The 10,947-nt window shown below is 45.5% G+C and overlaps 1 long non-coding RNA gene across 3 annotated transcripts in view; it reads right to left on the bottom strand.

The window, feature by feature from the left end:
* Positions 1-591: 591 nt before the first annotated feature.
* Positions 592-10,947, bottom strand: part of LOC111820923 (uncharacterized) — a 26,975-nt gene continuing 16,619 nt past the window's right edge. For all 3 annotated transcript variants that reach the window (XR_002824425.1, XR_002824427.1, XR_002824426.1), the window contains exon 3: positions 592-1,082. This is a non-coding gene — a long non-coding RNA (uncharacterized LOC111820923). The remainder of the gene's footprint in view (positions 1,083-10,947) is intronic.

Here is a 10,947-nt window from a genome sequence, read left to right as displayed (position 1 = left end):
GCCGCAAATTATATAGCTAGCTGGTTTTATCTCTAACAAATCTGTCAGAGCCTTCTCTTGAAACAGATACACTCACATACACATCACACATACACCCTGACACACAGGTATCACACACATCACACACACACTCACATACACACTCACTCCTAACCTCACACCACACATACATACACTGCCCACAAAACACACTCCCCACACACTGCACACATATCCTGCACACATAACGTACACCCCCCACACACACAACCACACTACAGCTCTCATTTCAAGATGGCTCAGGACTTGTGTAACTTACAGGTAGAATTTGCACCCATGTTTCACATAGGAGCCCTGGTGGTACAGTGGTTAAGTGCTCGGCTACTAACTAAAAGGTTGACAGTTCAAACCTACCAGCCGCTCCATGGGACAAAGATGTGGCGGTCTGCTTCTGTAAAGATTACAGCCTTGGAAACCCTATGGGGCATTTCTACTCTGTCCTATAGGGTCGCTATGAGTCGGAATTGACTCAACGGCAGTGGGTTTGATTTGATTTTTGTTTTCCCTTCACATATTGACGCGCACACATTTACATTGAGTACTAAAATCACATTTATTGGAGGCACCTGCTGTTTATTAGACTCTGGGCACACATGCTGGTTCAGAAAACTAGGCAGGTCCCCCATCGCCATGGCTTACAAGCTAATGAAAACAAAATAGAGATGTTTAACAGCCAAGTTTCGACAAGTTGGAGACCCAAGCACATATGAAGGCTGACCCATTTAAAGCAGCCCCCAGTACACAGCCACAACTGCTTTGAAAGGAGCCGCTTTTGAAGTGGGTTATCTTGCCTTCTGTTCTCTTCCACCCCGTAGGGCCAAGGACATGGATGCCCTCCGTTCGTCCCATCCCTGGGCAGTCGTCATCAAGAGCACGTCCCTGTGTTTGCCCACCCCAGGGCTGCACACCCCATTCTGGGGTCCCTGTCCCCGGGTGAGTAGGAGGGTTTACATAGGGGGTTGGTGGCACAGCTCCTTGGAGCACAGCCCACATTCTGCTTCCAGCGTTCTGCTTCAATAGATTTATGGCACCAGGACTTCAAGCTGGAAGGAGGGGAGAAGAGGTGAACTCAGCACAAAAATCTAGTTAGGAATTCAGATCAGAGCCCAAGGAGTCTGGGTGGGCTCTGACCAGAGCAAGCTGTGTTGGGACGCCTGAGGCAGTAGCAGTTCCTTATCCCCAAACCGTAAGCCCTCAGACCACCAATGCCACTGGTGCTGAGCAGGACTCACATCCAGTCCTGGCAAAGGACCCCTTTGGGTAGGACACCTTGTCCCTGCCTGGTCCCCTTCTTGATCCCTTCCAGACCCTCTCAAGATGAGTGTACCTGCCCCAGCCCTCACCGAACAGGCCAATGTTGCCACTGAGGGACAGAACATTCCTGCCTGCGGGGCCCTTTCTCAGTTCTCCACTGCTCCAGAACCTCTTCTTCCCATCTGGACTGCCCTCCCACCCTCCTTGACCACGCAGCTTAAGAATCCTTCCTTGGGAATCCCACCCAGCTCAGCCCACCAGAACCCAACCTGCCAGCAGACAGCAATGTTTTATGCACATCATGGACCTGGAGGGTCTTGGAGGTGTCTGGCGAGTAGTGGTCCCCATGCCCCAATGCCACTGAGAGCCCTCCAAACCCAGGGTCATGTCCTGAACCAACCAAGACTTGGTCACAGCAAGTTGCTGACTAACTCCCTAGAAGTCCAATTTGCCAAAACCGGCTCTTTCCCTGTTTTTGTCTTTCAATCAACTATGAAGATTACTTAAGGCGTCCAGAAGGCCTTCACAGTCCCCTCCTCACAGTCCAGCCCTCCAAACTGGGTTCCCCCCTTCCTCCCAATTCCTGGTGCCCCCACCCTAGACCAAGCCCTCCCCTTCTTGCCCCAATTATTGCTACCCTCCCTTGGGTTCATGGAAACTCCTCCTGGCAGGAGGGACTGGCTCTTAGGGAAAGACCCTAAGCAGATCCCTCTCCTCCCCTCTTATCTCCACTGTCCCGTCCACTTAATAGAAGTTGAGAGTGGCACTTGTAGGACAGGTCCAAACACCTTTGGGGACATTAAACCACTTTTGACAAACACCCCTGCAATTTATGAAATGTTAAGGCAGTCAAAATGCAAGCAGGCTTAATGTATTGGCTTCAAGATAGACACATGGAGAACTTCTGGCCAACTTAAAATACCTCAAAGGCAGCTTTGAACTGATGCTAAAATAGTTTTAATTGCTGCTAATGATAACGGGTATTGTGAGCAATGAAAACATGTAAAATAGCCTCAACCCAGGGAACTGCTTCTTTTGAATCAATTGCCAACTTAGCTTTGCTCCTAACTTAGAGAAGACAGGCGGGGGCAGGGAGGGGACCTTCCCTCTGGCATGTCCCAGTGGTCTCTCTTTTGAACCATCCGGAAGAAGTGGAGGAAGGAGGAAAGGGAAGAAGGGAGAAATAGTGGAGCCTTAATGTGTATGGAAAGTTCCGGGTTACTGAGAACAGAGTTAGCAAGCATTTATTGAGCACTTACTGTGTGCCAGACACCATGCTGGTTGCTGTAATTCAAGTAAGGCACTCAGAGAGTCTGCAGCACAGATGGGAGAGATGGTGCCAAATTAGTAGGCTGGTGCAATTCTATACATACTTGTTGAGGTCAATTCGGCCTCACATGGAAAGATGAATCAGACACGAGCCCTACCTCACAGAGTTCACAGAGGAGTGAGGGAGACAGACCCAAACACAGATACCCAGAATCCAGAGAGAGGAGTGTGTGGAGGTGCATGAGATGCAGCAGGAGGCTTCCAGTTAAGATGGTGGCGCAGGAGCGTTGGGCAACTCCTCCACCAGAGGTCAACCAATATTACCCAGGGAAAACAAAAACAAATGTTAAAGGGAAATCTGCACCAGCGCTGAAACCACAGAACGAGGGCTTCCACAAGCCAAAGACTGGGGCTAATGTTTGTCTGCTCACAGCAGACAACGTGTAGAGGGAATTGGGAGGTGAGGGCCTGGGACTGAGCCCACTCGTGTGGACATGCCAGGCAGGAGGGCTTTGGGAGATAGGGTTAGTTTCTGGATAGAATAGTCCAATTTAAAATATGTATATAAAAATCTGTGTGTGTGTGTAATGTATATAAGCACAGAAAAAAGACTGAAGTAAATACACTAACATAATGACAGTGGTTATTTCTGGGTGGTGGAATCATGAATGATATTTTCTTCTATAAACATTCTGAGAATATATTCTATAATAAGCAACAACTTATTTAAAAATAAAGAAGCTTGGTTTTGTAGGTTTCTGTAAGCTTGAAATTGTTTCCAAATCGGAAAAAAAAAAAAATTTTTTTTTTAAGGTACTTTAAAAAGTGGGCAGGGAGAATACGTAAAATGAGACTGGCAAAATTAGTCATTGTCCAAGCTAAATGACAGGTATAAGGGGGTTCATTTTAGTTTCTCACTATTTTTGGGTGTGTTTAAAATTTTTCCATAGTTAAATAGCAAGTAAACCAAGGCTCTATGTCAAAACCTTCCCACCCTGGCCTGTCCGTTCCTGGCCCTCTCCTTGGACAGTCTGTGTGTCACCCAGCCTGGGCACTGGAGCTGCTGGTCACCAGTAGTCTCGGCTGTGCCTTGGTGTCCCTGCTTAGCGTCCTGTCCCATGTCCATGGCAGAGATTCTGAGCTAACTCTCCCTGCAGCACTGGCCCTGCACCCTGGGCCCTGGGCTCACAGAAAGCCCTGCTGTCCCTCAGCCTTGCCCTGCCCCCCGCACCCCGGACAAGGTGTGCCCCTCCTGCTGGGGCTCCCGCCAGCTTCTTGTTGCAGGTCTCCCCACCCTGTATCACCTCTGTTTTCTGAATCTGCAAACTCCCACTCTCCTTCCCCTCAGCAGAATCATCAGGCATGAGTCTCTCCCATCCTAAAACAGAAAATCCTCACATGATCCCACATTCCCTTTGGTGAATGACTGCTTCACTCCTTCCCTCCCAGTCAGTTTCTAGAGAGGCTGGCCCATACTCTCAGGGCATGGTGTTCAGCTGTGCAGGTTGTTCACTGCACAAAGACGCTCCACTGTCGGCATGTTGGGGCTGAAGTCCAGCCTGCCCTCCTCTCACCAAGCCAATGTGCTAGGATGAGGGCTCTATCTGCCTGAAGGAAGGGCACCTCTTTCTACTTCTCACAAAGGCGCCATATGGTCTAGATGCAGCCCTGTTTATTCTGCCCCACTGTATCACCTTCAAACCGTATCAGCTGCTGTCACATCAATTCCAACTCATGGCAACCCCACCTGTGTCAGAGTAGAACTCAGCTCCATAGGGTTTTCAATGGCTGATTTTTCGAAGTAGATTACCAGGTTTTTCTTCCAAGGTGCCTCTGGGTGGACTTGAACTGCCAACCTTTCGGTTAGCAGCCAAGTGCTTAACCTTTTGCACCACACAGGGCCTCCTATGTCACCTCCACTCACTCCCGAAGCCCCTGGTTTCCGCCCTCACCACCCACCACTGTGTCCTCCCAGTGACAGCCTTCAGAGAATGTGATTTTCTGTAGCATTTGCACTGCTGTCTTTCCTTCTAGGTCACTCTACCCCATTGGTTTCTGTGACCCAAGTTCTTGGATCTTCTGCCTCTAAGAAGGCCACTCCCCTCCATCTTTAGTGGGCTCCTCTCTCCCTGGACACTCTTAGAAGTTGCTCCCTAAAATTGCATCTACATGCCTTCCCTCTATTCTAGGTACTCTCCCCAAGCCAATGACACCCAAATCAGCACCCCTGGTCTAGCTCTCTTTTCTGCTCCATCTGACATGTCCACCTAGAAGTACCACTTTCAACTTAAACACATTTTCTCCCCGACCTTCTCTGCCTCCTGTGTTCTTTATCTCCACAAATGGCCCCACCAGCCAGACGTTTCCAGAGTCAGAAACACAGGAGTCATCCTCACAGCCTCCCTTTTCTTGCTGCTCGTCCTATCCATCCATTGCCAAGTCCTCCTGAGCACCCTCTCACCTTCCATCCTCACCCCCATTGCCCTAGTTCAGGCCATACTATTGCAATAGTCACCCTACAGGTCTCCCTGCCTCCTGTCCCCTCCCCGTTAAGCCACCCTCCTCGGGGCTGCCGAGTCATCTTTCAAAGATTTAAATCTGATGTATTGCTCTGTTCAAAATTCTTCCATAACTCTGCATCACAAAAAAAAATCTTGACTCTCAGCATGGCATGTGAAGACCCCTTCCTGGTTCAGACTTCATGCTCCATCTACATTAAATGGCTTATAGTTCTCCAAACATGATGGGCTTTCTTGTGTCTTTTCATACGCCAGTCACTCAGCCAGCCAAGCCTTCCCCACGCCTCTGTTTCCCTGGCAATCCGCAACTCTTCCCTTAGAATTCATCTTTGGCATTGCCACCTCCAGGAAGCCGCCCTTGGTTTTCCCCCACAGATCTAAGGGCTCCCTCCTCTGAGCTCCCATCACACATGCCCACGCTCCTCGTGCCACTGCAAGCTCCCAGAGACCAGGGCCCCAGCCCCTCTGAGTGGAAACACCAGCATGACCTAGGTGTGAAAGTTGTATTTCTGGACCTTTGCTCATGCTGTTCCCTCTGTTCACTGATAGCCTAGTCGTCCTCCAAACCCAGTTCACAGTCATCCTTTCACATGAAGACTGCCTGATCTGCCACAACAATGGCTCCTGCTTCTACAGCTTTGAACATCAGGCCTGGCAGCATGGTCTTGATTCCATAGGCCAATGGCATTCAGACGTTTTTTTACTGTGGTCACAGAAAGAATGACATTTTCCATCATAATCCATTACATATATGCATTAAAATATGTGAAAATATGTTATACACACACATGGAAACCCTGGTGGCACAGTGGTTAAGTGCTATGGCTGCTAACCAAAAGGTCAGCAGTTCAAATCCACCAGGTGCTCCTTGAAAAATCTATGGGGCAGTTCTACTCCGTTCTGTAGGGTCGCTATGAGTCAGAATCGACTCAACGGCAATGAGTTTCAACACACACATATCTAATTGAATCAAAATGTATCTACTATGTGCAATATACTCTGATATTTTCTATTTGACTCCACTTCTTTTCCTTCTTCTTTTTATAATGCTGGTAACAACATACTAAATTAACCTCCTAAACCACTAATTGATCTCAGCTATCATTTGAAAACCTCCATATAGTCACTGGGATTCACCAAGGGTTCCAAGCAGGGGAGTGACGTGATCAGAACAACGGGATAGCACAGTGCTTCTCAAATTAACTAAAAGGAAGGATCCGTTTTTTAAATTTACAATTTATCATGTATTTTACCTTAGTGAAATACAATAAGAGTGAATTACTAAATTAACAATAAAAAAACAAACAACCCAATCAAAAAATGGGCAAAGGACTTGAACAGACAGTTCACCAAAGAGGATATTCAAATAACCAACAAGCACATTTAAAGGCGCTTATCACCAGCGGCCGTTGTTGTTGTTGTGTGCCATCAAGTCGATTCTGACCCACAGCCACTCAATGGGACAAAGTAGAGCTGCCCCATAGGGTTTCCAAGGAGGGGCTGGTGGATTTATTTGAACTGCCAATCTTTTGGTTAGCAGCCATAGCTCTTAACCACTGTTCCACCAGGGCTCCCACTAGGCATTAGGATGCAAATAAAAACCACAATGAGAATGGCTATGATTTTTTTAAAAAGGAAAACAACAGATGTTGGCAAGGATGTGGCGAAACTAGACCTTATCCATTGCTGGTGGAATGCAAAATGGTACACCTGCTACCGAAAACACTTTGGCGACTTCTCAGAATGTTGAACACAGGGCTACCATGTGACTCGGCAATCCCAATCCTAGGTATATATCCAGAAGAAGTGAAAGCAGGAACACAAACGGAAACCTGTACACCAGTGTTCATTGCACCACTTTTCACAATGGCCAAATGGGGAAACAACCGAAATGTCCATCAATAAATGAATAAACAAAATGCAGTGTGTACATACAATGGAATATTAACCATAAAGAGAAATGAAGTCCTGATGCATGCCACAACACGGATGAACCTTGAAAACATTATGCTGAGAGAAGAAAGTCAGTTGAAAAAGGACAAAGACTGTATGATCCCACTTACATGAAATAAGCCAAGATGTAGAAACAAAGATTACTAGTGGTTACCAGTGTTGGTGGTTTAAAATCACGAAAGGTGAGCGTCAGGATTGTATCCTTTCACCATACTTACTCAATCTGTATGCTGAACAAATAATTTGAGAAGCTGGACTATATGAAGAAGAACTCGGCATCAGGATTAGAGGAAGACTCATTAATAGCCTGCGATATGCAGATGACACAACCTTGCTTGCTGAAAGTGAAGAGGACTTGAAGCACTTACTGATGAAGATCAAAGACTACGGCCTTCAGTATGGGGTACACCTCAACATAAAGAAAACAAAAATCCTCACAAATGACCTCTCTGATAGGGATCACAATAAAGGGATCCATATAAAGCAGGAAACAAATATAGAACAAAATTCAAATTCACACAAAAAAGACCAAACTTCCTGGTCTGACAGAGACTGGAGGAATCTGACACCCTTTTAACTCAGAACTGAAGCCACTTCCAAAGTCCACCTTTCAGCCAAAGATAAGACAGGCCTATAAAAGCAAACAATAACACACGTGAGGAACGTGCTTCTTAGTTCAATCAAGTCTACGAGACCAAATGGGCAACTCCTGCCCAAAAGCAAAGACAAGAAGACAGGAAGGGACAGGAAACCTAGACGAACGGACATGGGAAACCCAGGGTGTAAAGAGAAAGGGGAGAGTGCTGATACACTGCAGGGATTGCAAACAATGTCACAAAAAAATTGTGTATAAATTTTTGAATGAGAAACTAATCTGCACTGTAAATTTTCACCTAAAATGTAATAAATTTTTTTTAAAAAATCCTCACAATTGGACGAATAAGCAACATCATCATAAATGGAGAAAAGACTGATGTTGTCAAGGATTTCATTTTACTTGGATCCACAATCAATGCCCACGGAAGTAGTCAAGAAATCAAATGACAGCTTGGGCAAATCTGTTGCAAAAGACCTCTTTAAAGTGTTAAAAAGCAAAGATGTCACTTTAAGGACTAAGGTGCGCCTGACCCAAGCCATGGTATTTTCAATCGCCTCATATGCATGTGAAAGCTGGAAAATGAATAAGGAAGACCGCAGAAGAATTGATGACTTTGAATTATGGCGTGGGTGAAGAATATTGACTATACCATGGACTGCCGGAAGAATGAACAAATCTGCCTTAGAAGAAGTACAGCCAGAACGTTCCTTAGAAGGGAAGGTGGTAAGACTTCATCTTACATATTTTGGGCATGGTATCAGGAAGACCAGTCCCTGGAAAAGGACATCATGCTTGCTAAAGCAGAGGGTCAGGGAAAAAGAGGAAACTCTCGATGAGATGGATTGACATAGTGGCTGCAAAAATGAGCTCAAACATAACAATGATCGTGAGGATGGAGCAGGACCTGGCAGTGTTTCATTCTGTTGTACACAGGGGTCGCTGTGAGTGGGAACCAACTCCACGGCATCTAACACAACAACAACCAGGGGTGGGAGGGAGGGGGAAGTGGGAATTTTTGCTTAGGGGACATAGAGTTTACGTTAATGGTGGTGGAATCATTCGGAAAAAGATACTGGTAGCGGTTGCACAACATGAAGAATGTGATTAATGTCGCTGAATTGTACATGTGGAAATTGTGGAATTGCAAATGTTTTGTGGTGTATATTTTCACTGCAATAAAAAATTTAAAAAAGAAGAATGAATTACTGGAAAATAAAATTAAATAAACAAAGATATAAAAAATGCAATCCCTGGTTCTTTACCACTATATTCAGTAGACATTGTAGACTACTAACAAGCATCAGGTGACACGGACGTGCCAGGAGGTGGACACTAGATTGTGAGTAGAGATGAGAGGGGGCTTTGCCAGTCGTTTTGATGCCCTTGGGCCCTTGACATTCGGCCACACCTGTCCTGCCTATCTCTGTCCTGGAGCAATTCCAGTGCATAGTCTGAGGGGCTTTGCTAAAGAGAAAGGTGCCTCTCTGCCTTCTCCTGCCTTGTCAATAGAGCTAGGCTGCCGGAATTCAAATTCTAGCTCAGCCACTTACTGGCTGTGAGCCTCGAATGAACGACTTAGCCTTTGCAAGCCTCAGTTTCCTCATGGGGTTGTCCTGAGAAAGAAATGAAAGAACTCATACCATAACGTGGAGCCCAGTCGTGGAATCTGCCTTGCACTCTATCCTCTGGCTCTCACAGTGAGGATTCTGTTGTTATCTGGGTTCTTTATGACTTTCTGAGCCTTCTTCCTCTCCCAGGTTCCTTCTGTTTGCCCCACACTAGCTTCTTAAGGCTGTGCCCTGGCCCTTCCTTAGTTCCTTCTCTGTCTCTCATTTTCTGTAGATGACTTTGAGCTTCACCTACTCACCCCTCCTCTCTCCTCAGGAGTCTCTCCACCAATGATCCCCTCCCTCTTCTGGGAATCCTTTCAAAGAGTCAAACTCTTTTGCTGTCGAGTCGATTCCATCTCATAGCGACCCTATAGGACAGAGTAGAACTGTCCCACAGGGTTTCCAAGGAGCGGCTGGTGGATTTGAACTGCCAACCTTTTGGTTAGCAGCCGAATGCTTAACCACTGCGCCACCAAGGCTCCTGATTATTCCTCAGCCTATGGCAATCTGCCCTGTGGTGAGCTGGTAAACGTCAACAACAGGTTCTCTGAGGGAATGTGTGTGTACATGTGCATGCACGCATGCACACACACACACTCAATTTTTTATAAGCGATTTTTATTGACATAAAGGATATTTGACAATTTACAAAATAATAAAAGATACAGTACTTTTTATTGTGGTAGAAATACATATAACAAAATATTTGCCATTTCAACATTTTTTAGGTGTACAACTCAGTGGCATTAATTACATTCATCATGTCATGCAACCATCACCACTGTTTCCAAAATTTTTCCAACACCATTAACAGAAAATGCCCTTTAAGCAATGGCTCTCTCTTCCCCTCCTACCCGCCCCGGTAGCCACTAATAGATTTTGGTCTGTACATATTTGCCCATTCTAAATATTTCATATAAGTGGGATCATACAATATTTGTCCTTTTGTGACTGACTTGTTTCACTTGGAGTCCCGGTGTGCAGTGGTTAAAGCTCAGCTGCTAACCAAAAGGTCAGCAGTTCAAATCCACCAGCCACTGTCTGGAAACCCTGTGGGGCAGTTCTACTCTGTCCTATAGGGTTACTATGAGTCGGAATCAATTCGATGGCAATGGGTTTGAGTTTTTTTGTTTTTGTTTATTTCGCTCATCTTAATGTTTTCAAGATTCATTGTTGTAGCATGTATCAGGACTTCGTTTCTCTTCATGGCAGAGTAATGTTCCATCGCATGTAGGTACCACGTTTTGTTTATCCATTCATCTATTGATGGCAGCACTCTTTATTGTAAAGTGCACATATACAAGTGTCTTACAGAATGTTTCATTGATTTTTGCCACACTCCTGAGTCCACAGCCAACCTATAGTTGCAACTGACAAACCAGCGTATTCCCTGCATGAATGCTGGCTGATATTTTCATTTGCATCAATTAGTAAAAAAAAAAACTGAAACAATGAAGACATATGTTGGAACTTCACTTAACTGGCCAACGCTATGAGCAATTTCTTTGCTGAATCAGATAATAGTTTTTGAATACTGGACGACTACTTACTTAAATTTTCAGTGCTTTTCACATTGTAATGCCTACAGGCACAATATACATTTAAGCTTAATGTACATTATTAATGTTTTCTCCATAACTTTCTTAAGTCTAGACAGTCAACAAAAGAATAAATCAAGCCCTGGTTTGTGGTGTTTGCCAGTTTC

This window comes from Trichechus manatus, unplaced genomic scaffold (assembly GCF_000243295.1).
Source record: "Trichechus manatus latirostris isolate Lorelei unplaced genomic scaffold, TriManLat1.0 scaffold00004, whole genome shotgun sequence".
Lineage (NCBI taxonomy): Eukaryota > Metazoa > Chordata > Mammalia > Sirenia > Trichechidae > Trichechus > Trichechus manatus.
The sequence above is the reverse complement of the archived record's forward strand: the minus strand, read 5'-3'. Positions and strand labels throughout refer to the sequence as shown.